This window comes from Rhipicephalus microplus, chromosome 1 (assembly GCF_043290135.1).
Source record: "Rhipicephalus microplus isolate Deutch F79 chromosome 1, USDA_Rmic, whole genome shotgun sequence".
Lineage (NCBI taxonomy): Eukaryota > Metazoa > Arthropoda > Arachnida > Ixodida > Ixodidae > Rhipicephalus > Rhipicephalus microplus.
In genome coordinates, this window is record NC_134700.1 from 28,944,780 (window position 1) to 28,960,063 (window position 15,284).

Here is a 15,284-nt window from a genome sequence, read left to right on the forward strand (position 1 = left end):
ATCAGCAGTACCGCATGCTGTACAATCTCTGTTACTTCTCCTAGAAAGCATGGTGTTCCACTATTCCAGTATGTCTCGGCTGGGCTTCTCGACTTCGACAACTGTACATGTCAAACAGTTTGCCAAGTGTAGCTACTTACTCCCCCATAACTCTAAATTTTGTCGAGCCATAATAAATAATGGGAAGTAAGGACCAGTTACAAAACCCTTTCTTTATGAAGTGCTCATTAATCAGAAACCTAACAATTCTGTACATAAACGATGGCAGCAATCACTTCACCACACATTGAATGATTAGGTTGTACTAATAAAAGCATTAATATAATCAGACTCTTTTTTTTTGGAAAGTAAATGCAATGCATAAATAGTCTTACCAGTTCGTGCTTAAATATTGTAGCTAAACTATCACTGAAAGCCAGAGTCATTTACAAATGCCATGTGAATTTCGGGAAAGCGCTAGGTAGCTTGATATAAATTGGGGATGTCTACAAAAAAGCAAAAAGCCTACCTTCATGTTGAGCAAGTGTCCAAGTGAACATGCATGCATATGTTCATGAACTAGTTCCCTGTAACATGTGGTGCAGCAGCTATAGCTTAAAAGCTTCAGGCGGCTTTTATGCTGCTCCAAAAAGATTTTAGTTGCACCACAAGCTCAGGATATGCCTTTCATGAGTCACGTCACTGTGCCTGCTGAGTCTTTAAAAAAACAGGTTTGAAGGGGATGCTAAAAATTTTTTTTGAAGGGGTGGGTAGCAGAGAGCATTAATTTATTAAAGTCTTCAATTTTATCATGTTAACTCTGAGGCTTGCAGGTATGTTAAATGAGCATGGTCACATGAGTAACACCTCATAGGTCAATAATTTTTGGGTTGACAGCAAGGTATGCATGAGACAGGATTATGCGAATTGCAGAAGTAGAAAAAAGTAATGAAGTTGTCGAGAAGACTTTGTTAACAGTACATTTACAGGCCTAACGCAGAATTTCCTTTCTAGCAGGGTAAATTTACTTTTGCTGATGCTTCCGATGGCATCATTGCACTTCATAAGCACTGGTTTTATGCACTGCACGTGATGATCTTGTTTTTTCAAGGTTCATGTACTGATTAAAAAGTATAGGATCAAGAAACTTACATGCTGTTTTAAGGCATAATCAGGCTCACCATAGAGGTAAGTGGTGACATTTTAGTGAGTTGTATGTGGGAGGTCTGTGTACATAACATCATAGTAATCTTGAAATGCTGTAGCTTTATTTGTGTAACGAGTGAAGCTTCTTTTCCTGTTAAAAATTTCTGCCAAGCAAACAAGTTCCAACAGTAGGATTTGCCCTTGGGTAAAGCAGGTGGTAAGAGTGAGCTTATTCAGAAGCCCTTCAAGATGGAATTAGTACCTATAGGGCAAAAAGTCCAGTGCACCAAGAAGAGCAAGGGAGGACGGTGCAGGTTAACATTTCAGGAGGGTATCTTCTGGACATCATCCTTCTCTAGCCACAAGCTTGTATGGCCAATGTTTAGCAGACTCCTAGTAACATAAACTAGGTATAAATGTTGCTTCTCTATTGCAAGATGACACACCATATACCTTTTGAGAGTCTCCTCACCACAAGCCCTTACATTAGCCTAAAAATATTTTTTTCTACGGTGCCCTTTTTTTGTCCTAAACAGTTGTCTCAAGCAACAATATGCACATTGTGATTGTCTAGCTGGTGACCACAGAGATGGCTCCCGCCACCACGATGTGTACTCCACTCAAAATGTAGGACACTGCAAAATCATAGTCCTGTGTGCGTGCATACGACCTTGAACATGTAAGCAGTGACCACTTCTCTTGTGTTCTCTGCACTGGCGCATGCTTGTTGCACACCTGTTCAAGATTGTGACAGTGAAGTTAGTTCTGGCAATGCTGTCTCAGAGGTAAGACTGTGTACACCCTTAGGAACACCATGGTGGAGCGAGCAGAGGTTTATATCAAATGTAGTAATAAACTGGCAACACCATGGTAATATAAGAACACTTGCATTAATTTATTACATTTTTATCGAGGCAGACATCACACAGCTAAGCCTAGTTGTGATCTCTTTTTGTTAATGTCTACATAGTTTTCCCGTTGGTCACAGCTCAGGAAGAAAAATTTCTCTGTGGGAGCACCATATTTTAAGCTTGCATGACTCCAATGAAGCACTGTGCGAACAGATATATTGAAAATGTCAATACTTCGGGTCCTATAAATGGTGAACTGGTTGTCACATTCAGCCGGTGATCCTGCAGGAGCTTTAGCATATACTCTAAAGTCATTTTGCATCAACAATGCCACATACAATAGTTTAACAATGGTTGCTAATGAGCAAGATGATGCATAGCTTCAGAAAGGTAATTAAGCTAAGGGGGAGAATTATAGATGCCTAAGCACCACTGGAAAAATGAAAAAGCACAGAAAAAGAGCGTCAGTCGCAGCTGAACTACAGAAAATATTTACACTGCACCACACATTCGCGTCGTCTAGAATTTTCTCTAATATTGTTATACCAACCTGCCCAACAACAAGTACTTCTAAGGTAATAAAGTGCAGAATGACACTTGCATAAGACAGGAAACACAGGACGCGAGTTAACTGCCATCTATTTTTGTTTGTGCAGGGTGTCTACCAACCTGGGACAGTCGGGGAATTGGGGCTTTGCTGGAAAACTGGAGGAACTTTGGTAAAACCTGGCTAATTCATGGAAACTGGCGGCAGTCTGTGCCACCATCACAAAAATAAGCATTACCCTTGATCAATACTCAAAAAGTCACTCTTTCGACTGCAACTACAGTGAACAGCTAGAAGAGGCCTAAAAAAAAGGGCAATGCATAACTGTTTCTTCTTAGTGTACAAACAAAAGGATACACCGACCAAAATAACACAAAGTTTGGGCACCTGATATTGTTCTGAATGACAGCCATAAAAAAGGTACATCGTGTTTAAGTATGACTAGGTGCGTGATGTAAGCACCAAAAGTATATGGTCAGCGTTCCATATATCTTATTGAGGATATGTGCAACTGTGTGAATGTGCAGGGATTCGAGGTGCTGGCATGATGCAAGCTTGTTTTCTTCGACGGGAACACGGTTGCTTGACCAGTCAATTTGAAAGCCTGTATATTCCACATGTTCAGCGAGGGCATTCAAGGCCATCCATGATTTGGTGACTTCATTTTGAACTGTTGTGTTGTTTAATTGTTTCATTGTAATCACAGGTCTCATAGACTGACATGTCACACTCGTGGCAGACTACAGTGTAAAGACGACTACAGAAATTTCCGCTCGGCAGCTTATTCTTCCCATTGACTAAAGCATTCCTTAGCTTCCATGTTGGTACATGCACTATTGTGATGTATGTTCCTTCTACATATCACATACTATATCTGACTTTCCAAGCACAGCATTTCTCACATCGGTAAATTTGTGCATATTTGTCGTGGCCACAAATTCGGCTTGGCTTGAAGGCCTTTTAGTTAGGTGCTTATGTTAGAACTGCCATCACAAGAGGTTTCCTGGGCTATGTCTTGCCTTGTATAATATTACTGCTATTATTATTATTATTGGCGATGCAGCTGCAAACGTCCTCCGCTATGCACTTATTGCAGATATTTCAAGAGTAGCACACTCTCTTCTCATTTCATTTCTTTGAGATGGTGTTATTAAATTCATGAGTATTTTTTACCATTATGTTCCTAGAAGAGTACGTAAATGAAGGTAGCATGAAGGTAACCAAAACACGCAACTTAGCTTCACAAAAAAAGCCCACTGGCTTTTTGAGCTTGCCTTTGTTGTACATAGCCTGGTCACTCCTCACAACGGTGTTCATGCTGTCTGAGACGTATTTGGAAGCTAAGTTGCATGCTTTGGTTGCTGACAAGGAAGGCTTCTTTTCAACTCTAGATGGCTCTGTGTATAATGATGAGGTAGCCACTGGTTTGGAAAAAAGCTGAATAAATTATTTTCTGAGCAACTGCAGCCAATAAATTTATGTGAATGGACATGCATCTTCACTTTCACATGCAAAGCCTGGTGTTACCCAGGGATAAATTATGGGACCAGTTTTGTTTCTCATTTACATCAACGACATTGGACATGGTTTGTCATCTACTATCAAATTATTTACATACAACTACATCATTTATAGAAAAATTGACAGCACCCAAGCTAACGAGTCATTATAGTTGAACCCTAATAAACTCGCATTTTGCTGTCACCATGGCAAATTAACACTTCCAAAACGAAGGCCATGACGTTTACACGAGCACATAAAACAGAAATGAGTCAATATTAAATTCAAGCTCTCCCCATCGAAAAAGTATCCCTATTTAAATATCTTGGAATTCATTTATCTTCTGACCTGCCTTAGAATAAGTGCATCGATATCATAACTAGTGAGGTGTCAAAAGCACTTAAATTTATTAAAAGAAACCTTTACTTAGTGAACTATACCTCTAAAATGCTAGCACACAATACACTTGTCCGTTCAAAGATAGAATATGCATCCATTATCTGGAACCCACATCAATCATATCTCATCGATTAACTAGAATCAATACAAAATGAAGCAGCAGGATTTATCACCAAGTAGCATTCTCGCAACTGCAGCACTACAGATATTACACACTCACTTTCATTACCCCTTCTTGAAAAACGCAGACTGTCGTCACTCTTGTTGCATTTTGATACATTTTATTATAGTAAATGTGCCTTCATGAAGCTTGTACAAACACACCTCATAATATTTTGAAACATATTGATCACCAGTTCAAAATACAGCCTTTTTTGGCACGCACAATTATGTATCAACACTCACCATTACTTCGAAGCACACATCACTGGAACACACTGCCGGGCGAAATCGCTTGATTAATTGATCATGCCGCCTTTGTAAACCAATTCAATATTTTCTTGGACATATGACTTACCTATCTGTGTGAGTTTGTAAGTGCATGTATGTGCTTATTTTTATTCTTCTTTCTTTGTAAATATATTTGCTCCTTAAAGATGATAGTCTTGCTTGGGATACTCCAACGCAAAAATTTTGGTCTGTCTGTCAGCAAAAGGGCTCAAGTACGACCACATCCACAGCATCCACCAGTATTGCTGAAGTCTCTGCGTTCATACTTGTACGATTGTCAATAAAAAGCAAATATTGAGCATATTTGAGGGACAATATCAACACGTCGATATTGTGCACTGTGTTTATTTATACTAGAAAAGGTATAAAGAAGTAATTCTAAGCACTGCAGCTGACAATGCGAGGCTTCGCACGAAAAGGCGAGTCTCCTACGCTTTGCTAAGACGATACTGTGCTGCTACCTGTCTTGAAATCTACAAAATATGGCCTCCAAGATTGCACGCATGCTGCGTGCTCGCTATAGCAAAGGCCATCCTTTCGTTTTCTGAAATTACCGCCAGATGGCGCTCATGTCTCACGCAACAGCTCCTGGATCCCATTCACCAGTTTTCTCGTGCAAAACATCAAATAAATATTTCTGTCTATTCACTCTTTTCAGGCGAAATACAATAGTCTTTCGACGACATTTTTAGTCTAATATGCAGATAGGGGGCAATTTTTTTCATGGCAATGTTCTGTATATATATTTTTTTGCACTATAGTTGTGTCTCTCTTATCGAGTTTTCATTCCTGCCACAATTTTTTTTTCCTTTTGCATCTTTGTCTATAGAACTGTATTTTACTTTGTTTACCACTTTAATTTTATAATGGCAATGTTCTGATTTGCAAATTTATTGTATAACTAAAACCCCCTGTGTAATGCCTGAATGGGCCTTTAGGGTATATATTAATAAAGAAAAGTGTTGATGCAAAAAGCAGGTGACTGAACGAATAAGTTTATGCCCTGTTACAAACGCTTAATCAGGAACGCGTAGCGGCAAGTGTGAAAAAAGCAAAAAGGCAAAAACTATCAGTTTTTATTTCAGTGAAGATTCATGTTGCCACTAAGAGCTGTTGTTTCAGAAAAAGACACTTGGTAAATAAATGTTTCAGAGTATATTCAAAAAAATTTGGAGCGTTTGAAGACTTGTGATCCGCTAAGAATTTGCTAACTCAGAATCTATCAACTTATCACTAAGTGAACAACCTTTGTGCCGTAATGCATTCGGTATAGACGTAAAAGATTTATATTATTGTTTGCCCCAATGTGAAGATTTGAAGTGTATAAAGCAGTGCATGAGAGAAGATAATGATGAGTTGTTGTTTCAGTGCCAGTGTGGCATCTCTATTGCGTCGTTTTTAGAGCTCATGTAGGCCACCTAAATTCTACCGTTGTGTCTTGGAAGAGAAATAATTTTGTCCAAAAATCTGGTATCTGCATTGAATCATGAATACACCTGTAATTAGTTATATTTTTCTTGGGTATGTAGACGGGCAGCTGCAAAAGCATTTGAACTGGTTATCATCACATGCTGTTTGATATGTCCATGACTTCTTAGTTCTACTGGACATTAACAATTGCTCTGTACTGGTTGCTAATATAAAGAAAGATGTTAAGGAAAACGAAATGTCAGCGTTTCACTTTGGAGTTTCAAAAAATTGATGAGCTACAGTTTCTCGATTTAAGACAAGCTTTCATCAAAGATCACATATATAGCAATACCAACCTAGATTCAGAAAGCCAGTTCTGAATTTTAATTCTGGCCACTCAAAACCATACAGGGAGCCATTGCGTCAACTTTGCTGGGTGCGGCTTTTCAGAAGTTACGCGAGCACCTTATGGCGCATGCATTTGATACACAAGTTGCTCGCCTTGCAAATTCTGGCTTTCCGGGTGACGTGATTTGTTCCTTGTCGGAAAAACTTATTTCAAAGATCGAGAAGTTTTATCGTTGCGATTCTAGTGCACCAGAAATCAGCAAGAAAAAGAGGCAGGCAGTTATCCCATACATACACAGGATAGCACATGGTTTGAAAAATGTTGGTGCTTGTTATTGCATAAACATGTCATTCTCAGCACGTAATAAAGTGCATAATGTGTGTACTTTGGTGGATAGAGCATTGTGTCAGCAGCCAGAGAAAGGGAACAAATGTATCTCCAGTCATGTCCAAAGATATGCTCCTTGCACTACTGGCGGGGTTTATGGGATTCCACTGTCTTGCAGCTGCGAATATTTAGGTGAAATGGGGCGTTACATAAACGTGCGCTTAAGAGAGCATGAGCTAATGCTATCAGATGCTAAAAACTTGTCTAATTTGGCAGCTCGTTGTAGGCCATGTGGATGTGTGCTCAGGGCTGGGCAGAGATGCCCGAAAAAGTATTCTGGAATACAGATATCGAAATGCGTGGTTTGGAAGCATAAAATACAGATACTGAGATAAATTTGTAATTCATGTGACAGGATATTTCAGAGATACGTTTGCAAAAAGACAAAAAGTTATTCCAGAATACATATACTAAAATACTTTTCTCTATGTCGGGGATAGTTATACTCCATACAAACATTTGTTATGTGCAGCATAATATTTAAAATGTGCAGCACATTGAAACTTGCAAATGAAATTTATTTATTATATTTTCGCCATTCTCTGAGTGCCACTAAGGCATTACAAAGGATGCCTACACTGCTCATAATTGTTAATAACGACATATTTACAGATATCAGTTGCAATAAAAAACTATGCCATATGAGAGCATCAGTCACACGCATTGTACACTGAAATCTGGAACTCAACAGCAACAGTATTAGTTATGCTAGAAGGAGCATAGCTCAAGCGAAGTGCTGGAGCCATAAACAAACGAACTTCCAGTTGAAGGTTTAGTGTTTTCTAGAAACATCTTAGAAAAGGCAGAAAGAATTAAGAACGGACAAAACAAGGAATGCGAAAGGAAACTCAAAAAGACCTCTTTCGAATCGCTGTTTGGCCATGCTGGCATTTTTCAGAAATGCTCTGCAGAAAGAAGTATCGTAGATGGCACACGGCACCAAATTTTTTGGGTGGTTTGTGGCTTCCGCAATAAGCTCCAGTTTTTCAAATGGGCGCTGCAAAAGAAAAGTGAAAAAAAAACGAGAAAAACAAACACTACTCAATCAATTGGCATGAGGAAATACATTTAAAAAATGACGCCCATTGGGCAGTATACAATACTTCTCACAATGAAAATATCTGCACTGGAATTCAATATAGCAGTATAACATTATTGTCACGCTGAAGCAGGCCATCATTCAAACACATTCCAGTTCTGCCTGAAGGAGCACAATGGAATGCAGGTAGCAAAGCAGCTAGCTCGCTTTCAAGAAGGTAGGAGTCAGCTTCGCCCTCAGCAGAAATGTAGAAATGGTGGGTGCATATCTTGCCGTGAACTGCCAAGGTCACAGCAGAAATTTCTTTCTCCATTGTCAACATGTCTCAGCTCGTTTACGAAAAAAAAAAAGTAACAAGATACCCGTGTCCTGGATAGTATCGCGATACATGTGATACACCGTAAAAGTATTTCACTAATGAAATACAAATACATTTTTTAAAAGTGCCTCGATACAGCAATACAGACACTCAAAAATATCTCTTAAATACTATTGCGATACTACCCAGCCCTGTGTGTGCCCCACTTGTAGAAAACAAATATCAAATATTGACATGTTGATTAGCCCATGTGTGAAGTCGTTGAAGCATTTTCATTAGGTCTAACAACAAGTGCATAAGTATTTCATGTAACACTCGTCTAGATGAAGAACATAAGATCTTAGAGAAGACATGAATCATTCTGTGTTGTAACACATGAGTACACGTGCATAGTTTTGATGAGTCAATATTTTCTATATATGTTCTTTCCTTTTCCAAATAAATTTCAGTTGTGAAATCAGCGCTGTGACCCTCTCTGACTGCTTCTAACCCGTTCCTTTGTAAAATATTCTACGGTGAACACTCACCAATTTGCCTAACTCACGATTCTGCATCTTTTATTTACCTATGGAATCGGGGAAGCAGTTGCGGTCTGACAGATTCCTTTTTTCCACCCCATATTCAAACATCAGCGCTTCAAACGCTACCCCAGCTTTTATTGCAGGTGTCTGAGTACTTTCATTGTGCTCCACGTGTCAGAACCCAGAGAAATAATACACCAACAAGCATGTGTGCATTGTGTAAAAAATAAAGAGTGAAAAAAAGGATAAAGTAAATTTTGCTGTACGGTTTCGTTGTTGCAACATTGTTGTTAGTCGTTGTTAAGACAAGGTTGCATAAAATTCGTAAGTACTCCTTTTTGCTGAATAGTACATTTTAGACATGTACAAATGAGACGGGGATGAAATCATTCGTAAATACAGCAGTCTAGGTCAAGGTAATCTAATCCAATCTTAAATGGCCTGCAGGCTATACCCATTATAATGAACTAGAATATGCTTCAGTAAGCCAACTGGCCGAGCTGCCGCATTCTTGTTTTATATGAATGCCGCGAGATAGCGCCACCTTTACATTTCCTAGCAGCATTGGCGGCACTGTTGGACTATCGCAGGCTCCTTCAAACTTGCAGCTGCAGTTGATTTTATTTATGTGGTTGTGTTCTGGTTGTTCCAAAAACCAAACAGCGAACTTCCTCAGTGCCTGGGTCACAAGTTTTGTTTTGACCAGATACACACATTTTTTCATATTTACCACATACACTCACAGTATTATGAGTGTGTGTGCAAAATGTGTTCATTTGTTTTATATGAATGCCTCATATTTTATTTTTTTCACCGCTAAAGTGTTCTTTCCACCGCACAGTTTTCCAAGCAGACATTATGGTCATGGAGTTTGCTTTTAATCTATGTGAAAAACCTGGAAAAATCACTAAATTTGAAAAAAATAAATTGATAAACACCCTGTTGTGGCTTTGCTAGCAAGTATGTTAGGAAACAGACACATGTGCAGTATGGAAGTGTGCAATGTCACAGTCATGTACTGTCAAGAAACGTCGCATACCTACGCTTGAAATACTTTTCTGACCTTCTAAGTTTCAACAGATGTGTCAATGACACATCACTTCTTTCCTAGCATGAAATGCTTTCAAGTGTCCACATCTATCAGTACCCCTGCCTGTGATCTTTTCAGGTATTTATTCTGAACTGACACGCCCTAATGCTTGCATACTTGCTCAACAATCTGTCAAATTTGTCCATACACTCTTAACAGCCTGTAAATTCACTCCTAACAGCACCCCCTCCACTCTTCCAGTATAGGCCAAAAGGGTGATTACTTACAATACCATGCTTGTGGAACATTACTATCTATGAATCTTACAAATGTTTGGTGAAAAAAATTAGCAGACCCTCAAGGTTTGAGTAGAACATAACAGTGATATCCTATCCCTAGTGCATACTCCAACAACCTAGTGCATACTTTTTGCAGGGTAACATTACTTGAAAAGTTTATACTGCATATTATTACTACGTAAGCAATGTTTAATGTGGCTTGTGCTAGTAAGGGTTTCGCATATAGTTGCAGTCTGCGTAATAGATTTCTAAATGGTGGCTAAGCGAGCTTGTTGATACATACACATAGTTACTTCGAAGAGCGCAGAGAAGGGACACAGGATAGACCATGCAATACAGGTACTGGGTCATCATCATCAGCCTGACTACGTCCACTGCAGGACAAAGGCCTCTCCCATGTTCCGCCAGTTAACCCGGTCCTGTGCTTGCTGCTGCCAATTTATACCCGCAAACTTCTTAATCTCATCTGCCCACCTAACCTTCTGTCTCCCCCTAACCCGCTTTCCTTCTCTGGGAATCCAGTTAGTTACCCTTAATGACCAGCGGTTATCCTGTCTACGCGCTACATGCCCGGCCCACATCCATTTCCTCTTCTTTATTTCAACTATGATATCCTTAACCCCCGTTTGTCCCCTAATCCACTCTGCTCTCTTCTTGTCTCTTAAGGTTACACCTACCATTTTTCTTTCCATCGCTCGCTGCGTCGTCCTCAATTTAAGCTGAACCCTCTTTGTAAGTCTCCAGGTTTCTGCTTCGTAGCTAAGTACCGGCAAGATACAGCTGTTACATACCTTCCTCTTGAGGGATAGTGGCATTCTACCTGTAATAATTTGAGAGTGCTTGCCGAATGTGCTCCACCCCATTCTTATTCTTCTAGTTACTTCAATCTTGTGGTTAGGCTTTGTGGTTATTACCTGCCAAAGTAGACATAGTCTTTTACAACTTCGAGTGCACTATTACCTATCTCGAAGCGCTGCTCCTTTCCGAGGTTGTTGTACATTACTTTCGTTTTCTGCAGATTACTTTTAAGACCCACCTTTCTGCTCTCCTTGTCTAAATCCGTAATCATGAGTTGCAATTCGTCCCGAGTTACTCAGCAATGCAATGTCATTACAGGTACTGGGTAGTATGCTTTAAACCACAAGCAACTATGTGCATGAAATGTTTTTAAACTTGATATACACCCAGTACATGGTCCTAAGAGAATACTCCAGTAGCATTTGTGTCTTTTGTTATTCGTAGCTGGCTTTAAGCAACGAAGTCATTGTGATAATCACACGTTCTGATGGCCAGTGGCAATGCACATTTGTACCATGAAATACTGCGATATTACATGTTGTATTGTGAAGCGTGTATACAAGACGCGTGCATTTGTAAAGCATAAAAATTATTTTTGAGCAGGCACGTGGCTTTGTGGTAGAACGCCTGCTTGCCACACAAGCAGCTTGGCTTCTATTCTCACTCAGACCTAGAAGGTTTTATTTGTTATTCTTTTTATTTCCATGTTTTTATATCATGGACTAGATGTAAAGTGAACATGGAGAATTTCATGCACCAAAAGAATGCCAACACTGCAATTGCACAGGTGAAATCACACTTGTCTAGAGCAGCGGAGCGCATGGCTCTTGTTAGCGACGGCTTCTATGTCACCTTAGCTACATGCTTCTGTTCACGCTTAAATTATCGTACAAAGGCCTAGCACGCCGTATGCCATGTTAGATATTCATACGGCGTCTGCATTAACATATTTCTGCAGAAAACAGCAACTGGAGCGGTTGGCTGGGTGTTTTAGACAAGTGTGATTCGATCTATAGAAATATTAAGTCATTTAACACTCCAAATTTAATTTTGTTGGGTTTGATTCAACAGTCATGATTTGCAAAACTGTATATATGTTGTATTTGTAAACTGTTTAAAAGTTTACTAATGTTTTAAAATGTTAAGTACACCAAAATAAAAGGAAAACTTGTGCAACAGTATGATACACAGCATCCGCCCTGGCACATTAAAAGAAAAGACTTGAGAAGTTGTGTAGCGCAGCTGGCTACTCAGCTCCAGGAATGTGCTTGTACCAATGAATACTTATCCTTCCTTAACGGTTCTGTGAATTTCGAGGGCCTGATTATTTCCTACGGCCAACCAAATTTTTAATGTACATTTCTTTTATGTCACTGGAAAGCTCGTAACTCAGAGTGTCTAATCACGCATTGGCAACACAAAAAAGGCAATGAAACAGTTTTCACCAAACGTTGTTGCTGATGGAGTCTTATATGCAACACATGTTGAAAACAGTGGCCTACAGCTGTTCACTGCATTGGTACCAAATTCTGCCATGACAGAGTGCATGGGCGAAGTGCTGGAGAGATGTTGTGTGCATGCACTGTGGTTCAATGCAGGTTTTTTGTTGCTGTGGAGGAAGCTCTACTGCTGAGCATCAATTTCTTAACCTTTTGATGGTTAATAGGATGAATGCATCCCACTTTTTCCTCAGTAAAACTTTCTCTGCCACTTTACGTTGCCATCAGCACAATGCCTTCCAGCTGTGGTGTACCAGAAACATTAAGGAAACTGAGAAACTATATATTGCACATTTACAATGCATGGTATCAGTGATACGTTGAGCTTTTAAAATCTTTTATTTTGTTAATATTTTTTTCAGCCGGTGTCATATTGCGTACCAGGTAGCTAAAGTTTCATATTGATGGTATTCTTCTGTTCAGATTTTTTAGAGAATTTTAGCGTGCAACTATAGATTTTCTTTTTAAATTGCAAAAATTATATCTGCCTAAAATCATTGTGGAAGTGCACTCGAATAAAAAATGAAGTAGTTCCTTGCATAGCCTAACAACATAGCATACATGCATGACTGTTTTTTCATGTTTGATGAATGTCACAAAACAGCACATTCTTTGATATTTTTTATCATTATGAGGAGAGGCAATGAGACCAAAAGCTGTGGCTAAGACACTGTTGCTAAAATTTCGGGCCAAAGGAAAAATATGCCAAAATTGCTGCTTCATACAGCCAGGAAGCCAAAGAGAACACGAATATTCAAGATCATCAAATCATGCAAGATATATGAGAAAAGCAAATATGTCACACCTGAATAGAGTTCAGGAATATGATGCAGTATTTGTAAACGCACTTACAGCATTCAGTGCATTGACACCACGTCGAAGTGGCTTGCCATGATTCATTACCACAATTTTAATTATTTGCGAAAATGCAGGCTTAACTGAGATGTTCGCCCTTATCCATTGCAGATACAAGACAAGACATGCATAGACACAGCTTCGTTAAATGTGAACGAAAAACAATAATCTCCTTTTTCTTTATTTTCATATGAATGCGTGCACTCATCTATGCGTGCTGTTTTCTCCTTGTTTTCGACGAGTTTCAATATCATCGGCACCTACCGACAAGACAGACACAAGCTGAAAGGGTACGTGTATGTGAAGACCTTGGGAGAGAGCCGCTAGACTCAAAGCCACAGGCAGCGGCGCAGAATTGTGTAGAACATCTGAAATTAAGGTTCACTACAATTTTTTTCCCACAGTTTTAGAAGTGTTCCTCTGTACTGCTTCCATTAGGCCTTTTTGGGCAAGAAATTTGGCAGCAAAATTACAGCTTAGTGCCCTTATGAGACAATGTGACAGGTGTTGCCCCACTTATTTAAAGATGCTTCATGGGTCGATGAGCCACATGCGTCCCACTTTTTTCTCATAAGTTGATCGCCATATTTTAGTGAAGATTGTGTCACACTATTTTTAGGCATGAAGTTCTGCAAATTTCTGTTATTATGTGAAAAATATCGATGAACCAACGAAGGGTAAGTTAAACTGCATAATAAGCAAAATTGAAAGTGAGAATGCAATATATATACTATATAATTTTAAGCCAGATTAACGATTGTCTGAGCTGCAGCAGGCAATGTGCAGAAATTCTCCAGGACTTGATACTAAGCTTTTGCCACGAAGCGGTGCAATGGCACAGCTGCGGTGATTTTCAAACGCCATTTCAAAATACATATACAACTCAAATTACTCAAGGGAAAGGGAGCTTGATTTTATCATAATTCTGCATGTTTCCAAATAAAGAAAGATCTATTTACACTTCCTGGCCAGTTAATTGCTGTACCCCTAAACAGACATAATAGGGAAAGCCATGACATTTGGTAGTCTAACAATGGACCTAGCGATTTCAACATCACACCAATGTGATTTGGCATAAGCTGTAAAAGCTTATTTAGTCATACATTGTTACCCTTTTATGCCAGTTTTAACGCAATATTTTTAAAAATCTCGTGGGCATCGTTGATTGTGAGTGATGAACCTTGTGAGCAACCGGAAAAATCAAGAAAGATGCAAATAAAATAAGTAATAAAAAAATTTCCCAGTTTGCGGGAGGATCAAGCCCAGGTTGTTTGCATGGCAAGCAGGCGTTCTACCGCATGGCCACACATCTGCTTGGAAATTAAGGAAAATAACTTCATCTGCTTGAAAACGCAGTGAAAATAACGTTAGGCTTTGCAAACACATGTGTCCTGTATACTGCCTTCACAATTCAATATGTAATATCACAGTAGTATTTCTTGATACAAGTGTGCATTGTAATCAGGCATCAGAACATGTGATTATCTTAAGGACTTCATAGTTAAAAGGTGGCCAGCCATAACAAAACGCACACATTTCGCTGCACATATTCCTTCAGACCACATAGTGAGTATATACCAAGTTGGAAAAGATTTCATGCACCAAGTGCTTGAAGTACGCACCAGGGCCAGGGTATCGTTATCGTGTTCAATTCTTGAAAGCGAACCTTAAAGGTCGCCCAATTTTTCTTTTTTAAGTGATGGAAATGAAGCATTATTCTAACCATGGATATTTTTATGCCAGCAATTAGACTAGTAGGTTAGCTCAGTGAGCCATTTTATGTTTATATTAGGTTTATTTGACTCAAGGAAAGCAGTATTATTTTCAAATGGCACTGTATGCCAAAGACCTGACATGGTGTCTATTGTTGGACATTAATCTCCAGGTATGCTCGGCCCTCCCTCTT

At 39.2% G+C, this 15,284-nt stretch overlaps 1 protein-coding gene across 2 annotated transcripts in view; it reads left to right on the top strand.

The window, feature by feature from the left end:
- LOC119178100 (very long-chain specific acyl-CoA dehydrogenase, mitochondrial-like) overlaps nucleotides 1–4,012 on the top strand; it is a 236,796-nt gene extending 232,784 nt beyond the window's left edge. For both annotated transcript variants that reach the window (XR_012894667.1, XR_012894668.1), the window contains exon 14: nucleotides 2,633–4,012. The gene's annotated coding sequence lies outside the window, so the exon portion shown is untranslated. The remainder of the gene's footprint in view (nucleotides 1–2,632) is intronic.
- Nucleotides 4,013–15,284: the final 11,272 nt, after the last annotated feature.